The 11,742-nt window shown below is 43.2% G+C and overlaps 1 pseudogene; it reads left to right on the top strand.

Annotated features, from left to right (window-relative positions):
- Nucleotides 1–1,336: 1,336 nt before the first annotated feature.
- Nucleotides 1,337–2,140, top strand: LOC131280253 (small ribosomal subunit protein uS2-like; annotated as a pseudogene).
- The last annotated feature ends 9,602 nt before the right edge of the window (nt 2,141–11,742 follow it).

The following is an 11,742-nucleotide window of genomic DNA, read 5'->3' as shown; positions in this document are numbered from 1 at the left end:
GTAGTGCCATTCACTATTACCTGTAGTGATTAACTAGTGTGGCAGTTTGCCATTACTGATGAACCCCCCAAAAGAGAAGGATTATGTTTGTAAACTTGTCTGTTCCTCTGGGTGTGATACCCTTTGATTATATTAAATTCAAAGGTTTTAAGTTTACTTGATTAAATCACCTTAGGGCCTTTGATTCGACCATGTCAGTAAAGCATAACTCAGGTTAAGTTCCTGCCCCCTTGGTGGGCTGACAGAAACAGACACTCACTGAAGAAGACACAACAGGAAGAGAGAGAGCTTCATAGATATCAGAGGAGAGAAGGCTCAAGCAGCTAAAGCCTGGGGAGAGATAAGCTGTTCACCTGAGAGTTTGTAGCTGAAAAGTCCAGAGCAGCAGAGCAGCTGATAAGGCTGGGAAGGAAATGAGCCCTTTGCTAGACTGATACAGGAAGCCCTGAGAGATGACTCCTATGCCAGCCTACAGCTTAGATCAGAATAAGCTGGGCCATGAATCCTTAAGAGGAAAAAGGAAGGAAAGACCAGGCAGAGATCACTCGCCATCTTGCTTCAACATGTGGCAAAAGACCTTGGTGAGAAAAGAGCCTTGAGTTGCTTTCTTAAGGGCCAACTCTAGGCTTTTACCCCAAATAAATACACTTTATAAAAGCCAACAGATTTCTGGTACTTTGCATCAGCATCCCTTTGGTTGACTAATATAACTAGAAAAATTTTTGCTTCCTGTCCCTGCAAACTTTAGCTCAGCTGGTCTACAGGTCTTAGTTCCAAAAGAAGGAATGCTTCCACCAGGAAATACAATTCCATTGAAATGGAAGTTAAACTACCACCTGGCCACTATGGGCTCCTCATGCCTCTGAACCAACAGGCAAAGAAGGGAATTACTGTACTGCCTGGGGTGATTGAACCTATCCAGGGGAAATTAGACTGCAACTACACAATGGAGACAAAGAAGAATTTGCCTGGAATACAGGAGACCCCCTAGGACATCTCTTAGTACTGCCATGCTCTGTGATTAAAGTCAATGGAAAACTGCAATGACCCAGTCCAGGCAGGACTGAAAAAGACCCAGAATCTTCAGGAATGAAGGCTTAGGTCACCCCACCAGGCAAAGAACCAGGGCCAGCTGAAGTGCTTGCTGAGGGTAGAGGGAACTTGGAATGAGTAGTGGAAGAAGGTAGTGATAAATACAAACTTCAACCACATTACCAGTTACAGAATCAAGGACTGTAATGGCCATAAATATTTCACCCTTGCCTTTCTGCACTACCCAGAGAGGGATCTATATGGCTGTTGCCCCTTTGCCTTAACTCAAAGGGAAACTTAAACAATGTTCGGAGTCCTTGATGTCCTACAGATGATGGATGAGGATGTCCTCAAATTCCTTGGGGCAGAATCCACTTAGGGGGCACCAACCTTGACTTCCAAATGGAAGAGTGTATCTCACAAGGAAAAGTGATGGCATCTGCATCTTAAATCTGAAGACGGCCTGGGAGAAGCTTCAGCTGGTGGTTCATGTCATTGCTGCTGTTGAAAACCCTGCTGATGTCAGTGTCATATCTTCCAGGAATACTGCCCAGCGGGCCGTGCTGAAGGTTGCTGCCACCCCTGGAGCTACCCTATTGCTGGGTGCTTCACTCCTGGAACCTTCATTAGCCAGATCCAGGCAGCCTTCCAGGAGCCACGTCTTCTGGTGTTGACCAATGCCAGGCTGACCACCAGCCTCTCACGGAGGTGTCCTATGCTCACCTGCCCACCATTGCTCGGTGTGACGTAGATTCTCCTCTGCCCTATGTGGATGCCTTCACCACACGCAACAGCAAAGGAGCTTACCCGGGAGTGTGAGGTGGTGGATGCTGGCCCGGCAAGTTCTGTGCATGCATGGCCCCATCTCCCGTGAGCACCCATGGGTGATCATGTCTGATCTCCACTTCAACAGAGATCATGAAGAGATTGAAAAGAAAGAGCAGGCTGTGCTGAAAAGGCTGAGGAGCTTCTGGGTGAATGGGCCACTCCTGCTCCTGAAGTCCCTGCCCCTCAGCCCAAGGTGGCAGACTGGCCTGAAGGCGAGCAGGTGCCCTCCGTGCCTGCTCCGCATTCCCCGCGGCAGCCTGGGTGCTCCCCCTGCACCTGAAGCCTGAACTGCAGCCCCCGCTGCTCAGGCCCCCAGTGGGCAGGAACAGCCCGAGGGGGCAGAAGCTGATCTTCACAGGCTCCAACAGGAAGTGGAAATAAGGTTCCAGGAAATGAATCAGTTTCTACTTTTAAAAAAATGTCATCCTTACCTTGTTATGAATGTTTGTACATATACATAAAATGAACATATTTGTTTTATTCCCTGTCTTTCCCCCTTATCATATGACATAAGTTGTACTAGTTTCACATCTTAGTATTAAAGGATATCACGTTTAACAGTGAATATTACCCAAGGACTTGTGCACTATTCTACAGGGATTTAGTGCACTTACAATTGTATGCAGGACAGTTGAGTATGTTAGGCAGAAATATTAATGTATATATGTGTTTGTGTGTAAGTATCTGTTCTTGTTTTTATTATAAATTAAGTAACTCTAAGTATGGTTTAAGACGATGTGTATGGCTGCCAAGTTGACAAGGGGTGGACTATGATGATCAGGTTTATATGTCAACTTGACCAGGTCATGGTTCCCAGTTGTCTGGTCAAGCAAGCCCTGGGCTAATTGTGATACAAGGGCATGTCATAGACTTTAATCATCAGTGAGTTGATTGCATCTATGGCTGATTACATCTACAATCAACTGAGGAGATTGCCTTCCACAACGAATGCTGTCTCATCCAATCAGTTGGAGCCTTAAAAAGAGAAATGATTTCAGCATTCAGGGAGAGAATTCCCATCATGACTTGAGACAGCCAGCATCTCCTGGGGAACTCATCAAGGACCTTAGCAGAGTCTCTGGCTTGCAGCCTGCCCTACAAAATTTGGACTTGTGCATCCTCATGGTTGCATGTGACAATTTTATAAAATCTCAAGCTATTTACAGGTATCTCCTGTCAATTATGTTTCCTTAGAGAATCCTGACTAAGACAGCAGCCTAGGAAACAAAAACAATTATCAACCACCTTAGTTAAAGCAAAACTCTCCCTAGATTTCAGGTCCTCCCCAGCTACCCTCCCGTTTCTCAGCACCCCTTTATAGGAACAATTCTCAGGAGGAGTGTCAAAGGATTCTCCTTGTCTTCTCATCCTTGCCTCTTTTACCTCCTCAAACCTCTCCAAATGGGCTTTTGTCCCCATCTCTCCACTGAAATTGCACTTGATAAGGTCACTAATAACTTCCGCATTGCCAAATTGAGAAAACTATTCTTAGTCTTCATCATTTTGGACGTCTTGACAGCATTTGACACTGTGTTTACTCCCTCCTTTTTTAGACATTTTCTTCACCAGGCATCTGGACACCATACTGTCTTGGTGTTCCCCTTACCACATTATGCTCCTACTTAGTCATTCTCTTTGCTAATACTCTCCTGGTCTCTAAATGTTGAAGTGCCCAAGACTGATTCTTCTGACCTCTCCTCTGTCTTTGTTTCTTAGGTTATTTATTCTACTCTCATGATTCACATTTGCAATTCCGAAGTTCACATCGCTAGTCTTTTTTTCTGTGAATCCGGACTCTGCCAACTTGGCATTCCCACTTAGATAGCTAATAAGCATCTCACAGTTAACATGGCTGTCTCAGTTTTCCAGGACTGGTCTGACAAATACCCCACATTAATTGGATTAAGCAACAGGAATTGACAGACTCATGGCTTTGGAGGCTAGAAGTCCAAAATCAAGGTGTTGGCAAGGCCATGTTTTCTCCAAAGACTTTCACATTCTTGGGATAGCTTCCTGGCAACCGTCTGTCCCTTGGTGATTTCTATCTGGCTTCTCTGTGTCCAAGTTTCCTCTGCCTTATAAGGATGCCAGTCATATGGATTAAGGCCAAGCTGATTCAATTTGGCTTCCTCTAAATAGGATCTTTGAAGATCCTATGCACAAATAAGACACACCTTAACTAATAACAGTATCTTAAAGGGTCCTATTTACAAATGGCCTAGACCCAAAGGAACATGGATTAAGACTTGAACATGTCATTTGTGAGGCATATAATTCCATCCCCAACCCCTACTCCTTGCCTAACTTTTCCCAACTGAAATAGGGATAATAATAGTACCTACCTAATAGAATTTTTGTATGAACTGTGATAAGGTATGTGAGGACAGAGTGCCTTACCTGAGGAAATCTGTTCTGCCTGGACCTGTATCCACAATTCTGCCCTTGAAGTCATTCTTCTTTCAATTCATCCCATCTCTGTCCCTTTCAGCAGCATGTCTGCTCATACAAAGTTCTCAAAAACTCTCAGTTTCCTGTGCCATTTAAGTGGGTCCAAGCCATCACATAAAAGGATCTTCCACATACCCTTCCTGGAAAACTGCATTTCCAACTCTACTTCCTCTGAGATGGGTGACTGCATCCATGAGTCATCCACCTGATCTCCTTAGGAAAGGGCTGTTCCACCACACCCTTACACGAGCCCTGTTCTCTGGGGACACACCTGCCAGAAACTCTGGGGGAAACCTATTAGAACTGCTTCTGGTCCTCGTCTCAGGGTGCACTATCTGGATAGGCTAGAATTTACCAAATCATCACTTGCTGATTTCCTTGTGCTTGACAGTTCAATCTTCAGTTTATTCCTTTCCTCTTTCATTCTGCCTCCCACAATTTACTTGGAAATCTCCTCAGCTAAATATGCAAATTCATTGCTTACAAGTTCCATTTTCAGTCCAACACTAGGACATAATTCATCCAAGTTCTCTGCTGCTTTATAACAAGGATTGCCTTTCCTCCAGTTTCCAATAACACATTGACCACCTCCTAAGGCCCCACCAGAAGCACTGCTGACATCCGTATTTCTACCAAGGTTCTATCCATGATAATATATCTGCATGCTCTAAAATGATTTTTTAAAACTTCCTCTACAGCTCTATTCACAGCAACCTAACCTTTTTCTATCAGGTGCCTCAAAATTCCTCCAGGCTCTGTCATTCCCCAATTCCAAAACCACTTCCACATTTTTATGTATTTGTAATAGCTGCACTCCACTTCTCAGTACCAAGATCTGTCTTAGTTTTCCAGGGCTGCTGTGACAAATACCAAACACTGATTGGCTTAGACAGCAAGAATTTATTGGCTAACGAATTTGGATGCTAGAAGTCCAAAATCAAAGCGTGGGTAAGACCATACTTTCTCTGAAGTCTGCTGTAGCCTGGTGGTAGCATTCTGGCCACCCTCTGTACATGGTGATCTCTCTCTGGCTTCTCCTACTTCTGGCTTCTCTGACTGTCCAGGTATCCTCTGCCTTGTAAGGACTCAAGTCATAGGGATTCATTCAATTTGGCCTCATCACTGCAGGTCCTAGTCACAAAGAAGTCCACACCCTAACTAATAAGATCTTCAAAGGGCCTATTTTTAAATGGTCATAGCCACAGAAATGTGAAGACTTACATATGTCTTTTGTTGGATACATGATTCAATCCCCTGCAATGTCCAAAAAAGAACTCTTGACCCTTTTCCCCAAACCTACCATCCCCCAGTCTACTCAACCTTAGTAACTGACACCAACAGTCACTAGCTGCTCAGACTAAAACTCCAGGAGTCAGTCGTCCTTAGCTCCTCTGCCTCACACTCCACAGTGCATCCAGCCAGCCTTCTTTACCTGCAAGATATACCCAGAATCCTGCCTTTTCTCACCATCTCCACTGCTTCCATCCTAGTCACAAAGACACCATTCTCTCAGGACTAGATTTCTGCATAACCTTCTTCCAGGCTTGCCTTGCTACTGTTAGTTCTTCATACAGCATCTAGAGAGATTTTTGAAAGTACGTAAATCATGTCACTTCTTGTTCAAAACTCCCTGGTGGGTTTCCCATCATGTTCAAGATAAAACCCAAAGTCCTTACCCTGCTCCACAAAGTCCTGTATGTTCCAGCCTCTTCCTCTGACTTAATCCCTTATGACTTTTCTCTTTGGTTACTGTGTTCTAACTAAACTATCCTCATTGCTCCTAGAATACATAAGTCTTATTTGCATTTCAGGAACTTTGTCCTGCATTTCCTCTGCCTAGAATGATCTTCCCACAGAAATGGTATGGTTAGCACTCACATATTATCCAAGACTTAGCTTAAATATATTCTCAGAGAAGCCTGCCCTGTCTACATTAAACAGCACTTCCCATCATTCTCATGCCTTCACCTGCTTTCTTTTCCTCCATACATGTGTTACTACCTGACATTACATATTTGTTTTTTTCTGTATTCTCCACTAGTATATAAGCACCATGAGGGCACAGTCTTTGTATCATACACTGTCATATCTCCGGTGCATAGAACAATGCCATAGTTCATAAAGGTTTTTTTTGTTGTTGTTGTTGTTGTTGTTTTTATCTTTTTGAGGTACTGGGGTGGGGGATTGAATCCCCTACCTCATATGTGGGAAGCTGGTACTCAACTACGAGCCACATAGGCTCCCCTGAGTTGCTTTCTTAGTTTGCTTGCTTGTTGTTTGTTTTTGTTTTGTTTTTTGTTCCCACCCCAACCCCAGATGGCTCCCTTGTCTGTTTGCTCATAGCTTGTTGTCTGCTTGTTGTTTTTGCTCGTTGTCTGTTTCTTCTTTAGAAGGCACCAAGAACCGAACCCAGGACCTCCCATGTGGGAGGGGGCACCCAACTACTTGAGCACATCTGTTCCCTGCTTGTTCAGTTGTTTTCGCTCACTGTCTGCTCATTGTTTGCTTATTGTCTTGCTCATTGTCTGCTTGTTGTTTTTTCTCATTGTCCGCTCATTGTTTTTGCTCAATGCTTGCTCATAGTTTGTCTTCTTTAGGAGGCACCGGAAGCCGAAACCCAGGACCTCCCATGTTGAAGGCAGGTGCCCAACTGCCTGAGCCACATCCATTCTGCTTTTGTTTAGTTTAGTTTTGTTTTTTAAGGCACCAGGGACCTGTCCTGAGACCACCTGTGTGGGAACCAGGAGCTCAACCCTTGAGTCACATCCTCTCCCCGTAAATGTAATTTTAATTAAGTAAGCAATGTTTGGGAGAGACTTGGGATCAGATTCTAAAAGACCTTTAATATCCCACTAGGCTGAATTTTAAGTATGGGAAGTCACAGAAATGTTTTTGTGGTTGAAGAGGAGTGCTGAAAGCCATGTTTCAGAAAATGAATTTGGAATTAATAGGCTAGATTGGATATGGGAGACCCCGAAGACGGACGATGAGGGTCGGTCCACCCTCCCACGCTGGCTGCCCCTTCCCAGCGCGCAGACAAGCCCGTCTGGGAGCGGGCGGCGCTGGCCCTGCAGGTGGCACAGCCGCTCCCTGACTCCAGTTCTTTTCCCTAGCGCCCCCTGCTGGCTGCTCTGGGAACCTCCTCCCCTCTCGTCCCGGCTGGGCCCGGGAGGCTGAGCTCTGAGGACGCAGCCCCGGGCTCACTTCCCCCCGGTTTCTGGTTGAGCTCGCCCACCGGAGGCTCTAGCAGGAGAGCAGAGGATGGGGCGAGGGGAGCGCGGCGTGCATCGCGCAGCTCCCCTGCTGGGCCGCGGCGGGCAGCGCCCGCGGCCCCCCACCTCGGCTCCTCCACGCGGCGCCCCCTCGGGCTCGCACAAGAGCTCCTCCAGGTTGGGGAGCGCAGCCCTCCCGCCCCAGCCGCCCCGGCGCTTCTCCCTCGCTGCCGCGGGGCTCAGCTCCTCCCACACGAGCCAGACTAAGTGACACGCGAGGAGCTGCAGGAGGAGCTGGGCCGCGGGAACTTTCCATCCGCGTCTGCTGTTCCTCCACGCCTGCTGTTCCACGGGAAAACTTAAAGTGAGGACCACGCGGCAGTAAATAGCCCTTTAAAAAAGAGAGACTGATAAATGGATCCATACACCCATATTAGAAAGCTAAAAGTAAAGGCTAAAGAAAATGTTGCAAATACGAAAATACAGAATATTTCAAGTCTGTGTTGTGACCATATAAGTGAGGAAGAGAGAAAGAAGACAAAGCAGAAAGAAAAAGAAGTAGAGAAAGTGGCATTTACATGAGGGAGGGGGAAAAAACCCTAATGACAGGGAGGTACTCTAGGTTTTGAGAGGATAATTAAATGTCTCTTACTACACCCTGTTCTCACCACCCTTTGAAATGCTGTTTAGCGGATTAACTACTCTTCGTAGTTCTTTCCCAACTTTTTACCCTTAAAATTGTCAGAAGTTACTTTTATTTTTTATTTTATTTTAAAGATTTATTTATTTCTCTCCCCTTCCCACCCCACCCCATTGTCTGTTCTCGTGTCTATTTGCTGTATCTTCTTTGTCTGCTTCTGTTGTCAGCCACACGGGAATCTGTGTTTCTTTTTGTTGCGTCATCTTGCTGTGTCAGCTCTCCAAGTGTGTGGCACCATTCCTGGGCAGGCTGCACTTTCTTTCACGCTGGGCGGCTCTCCTTACAGGGCGCTCTCCTTGCGTGTGGGGCTCCCCTACTGCGGGGGACACCCCTGCATGGCAGGGCACTCCTTACGCCATCAGCACTGCACATGGGCCAGCTCCACATGGGTCAAGGAGGCCCGGGGTTTGAACAGCAGACCTCCCATAGGTGGACGCCCTATCCATTGGGCGAAGTCCGCGGCAGGAAGTTATTTTTAAATAGGATACCACAGCTGTCCACAGTAGAGGAGGGACTTGTCTTTTGGCAAGTAGGCTCAAAGGCAATAATTATGCTCCTGATTTGTCTTTTGGGTAATTACAGGTTTTCATACTGGATTTTCCCAGAGGGAGAAAAGAAGGAAGAAACAGTGGCAAGAGGGAGAAACAGGATGGGAAAATTGAGAAAGGGAGAGAGGTTTATTGAATGAATGAAAAAACCGAAGGGGGAAGCATCATAAAAAGTTAGCAATATTGTCCTACAAACTAGAGTATAAGCCACTTCATCATATGCTAACTACACTATAAAAGGGGAAAGAGTGAGGAAGTTATGCAAACAGCATAAAAGAAAATTGGGGCCTGAATGTTTTAGAAAAATAAATAATGCAAAAGCTTATTTTCATAGTGTTAATTTGTATGTATTATATAGTAATAAGGTTCAGAAAACTGTGATTCAAAGTTGACTGCTCTGATTTTCTAAAATTGTTAATTGGACCAGCACCATGGTATTAGAGCAGCTAAACTATGAACATAAATAATGAAACAAAAGTTGACAATTTCTTGCCTAATGAATATAGAAAAGGACTTCTATGCCCAAACAAACTATCAAGCATGAGGATAGAATAAAGACGATTTCAAACAAGCAAGATCTCAGAAAAATTACTTCTCATTTGCTCTTTCCCAGGAAGCTATGAAGGGGGGTGGGGGGAGTGCTCTACAAACCAAGGGAATAAATCAAAAAAGAGGAAGGCATGGATTGCCAAAAATGGAAGCTTCAACTTGTGCTACAAAGAAATCATGATAACTTTCAAAAATATTTATAATATAGAAGATTGAAGTAAAAAAGTTGAGGTAGTACAGGTAAAAGAGGAAAACTGAGTAAGAAAATAAAAATTAGAGGTAGGAGGAGAAGAATGCATACTCTCTGCCCATATAGTTTCAAGAACTGGATTGTGAGTCTGGCTCTTAAGCTTCCTAGCATCCAAAGCAAAGAGGAAAATTAGCTCAGTTGCAAGTCATGTAATGTCTTTAAGATAGAAATGAAGCAGTTTTTTTTTTGCAAAAGACCCGTGGACCTTATGAAAAGGATCCTTTGCTCTTCACTTCATCCTTACAGTAGAATATTGTGCTTCATGCAACTCTTTCTTGTAGTGTGACTGATGACACTAAAACGTTATTAAGAAAAGGCAATTCTGCAAGGACTAGTTATCTATCACTCCAAGAGGTGGCTCAAGGGCATGTGAATGGCTGGGCAGGTTATTAACTCTTTGCTCCCTTTTGGACTGCACAGGAAGTGAGAAGGAGAAAGGCTCTTGCACCCACACTTGCTCCCTTGAGCAGAAGAAAATTGCCCTAACTGGGCTTGCCTCCTTAGGAGACTATTTAGCAACTGTTGTCACTGGAGTGTGTCCATTTGGGGTCTCATGCCTCATCTCATTCTTAAGAAGAATATCAGTAAATGCATTTTTTTCTCTAATGCATTACATTTCCATTAATGTTTTAGCACCTATATATTGGATCTTCTGGCCCACCCATTAATCTTACTCTGAATATAATCTAGAGAGAAAACTTTCTGATGGCCCTGTATTCTACAGGTAAAACTCAGCATATCTCATCCTTCAGGCAATCTTCCATAAGCATTTATTTCCTACAACCAGACTTAGAGTAATAACTGAGATTGCATACAATTAACAACTGCAAGATTGGACAACTACCAGGACTTTAGTTATACATCCCATATCACCCCTCAACAATGGTTGAGAATTCACCATACCACCTGCATAGTTCTCAATTTTGACAAAGTCACCCCCTCTCCTTTTATTTGCTATACTGTCCATTGATGATAGTTCTTAATGGAAAATAAAGTATAATTTTTCTAACCCTTTGAGTATTTGCATTGTTCAACCTATTGTTCACTCACTGAATAAGCACTGGAAAGAGATACATTTTTAAACAGCTTTTGAACTAACCTTTAGGAAGATAAAATTTTGTGTGATTCTTTTGTACCTACTAGGATATGTTTATTCACACGAATATAGCTAAGTCCCTCTGGTACCCTCAAATTTAAAACTTTAAAAGTAGACTTCTGCTTATCAATATTAACTACTCTTTTCCAGAAAGCTTATTGAATAATTTTTCAAAGCAATAAACTGCCTCTCTGCCTCTTATAGGCTAGTTATTACTAGTTAGGATTTCTGCTGTCTTTAATAAAGTCTAGAAATTCTTGAAATCAAAGTCTAGAACATGCCATGGTAGCTTAAAAGCATCCATGCTAACATTTTTATTCCAGCCCAAAATAGATTACCATATATGAAATGAAGATTCAGTCAAAAACTATGACTTCACGAGTGTATCTACAGTTAGCACTGCTATAAAAATATATCTAACCAGCTCTTTTTATTTTTCATGACTATTGCTAATTGTTAACTCTTTTTAAAAATGGAAAAATGTTTTTCTCAAACTTGATATGATGTGTAAACAATGATATCTGAAGTAATGAATGATGAATTCCTGTAAATAGAACTGTCACACATTTAGAAATAATTTTTGTGAGACTACATCATAGATGTTTGGGTTTTTCTTTTTTAAAGTTTTTTCAAATTTAGCAAACTTAGAAAAATCTGTACATTAAGAATGGAATTGTCAGTTTTTCAAAGCTTGTATTTTCTTCATGAGAAGTTCTTAGTCTCTGTGCCATATTTTAAAAATCACATAAAACAATAAAGATAGTTAACTTGTCAACTTGTATCTAAGAGTAAATCGATAGCCACATGATCTTAATAGCTAACAACTGTGACTCATTCCTTTCCGCAGCTCCATCAGTATTCAGAAGCATAAGCTAACACTTCACCTGACCTAGTGAAAAGCTCTCTCGTACATACTTATGTTATCTCATTATGCAGAGAACTAATTATATTCCTTGTTCAACTGACTTGAGTTTCTTAATGTTAGATTCATTGGGAGATGGCACAGAAATATAATATTCATAAGTGTTTTATAAACTGGAAAATTGAAGATCCTGTTCAGTACAATGATTTTTTAATTT

This window comes from Dasypus novemcinctus, chromosome 10 (genome assembly GCF_030445035.2).
Source record: "Dasypus novemcinctus isolate mDasNov1 chromosome 10, mDasNov1.1.hap2, whole genome shotgun sequence".
NCBI classification, from domain to species: Eukaryota; Metazoa; Chordata; class Mammalia; order Cingulata; family Dasypodidae; genus Dasypus; species Dasypus novemcinctus.
Note: the sequence above shows the minus strand (reverse complement) of the source record. Positions and strands in the feature narration are given on the sequence as shown.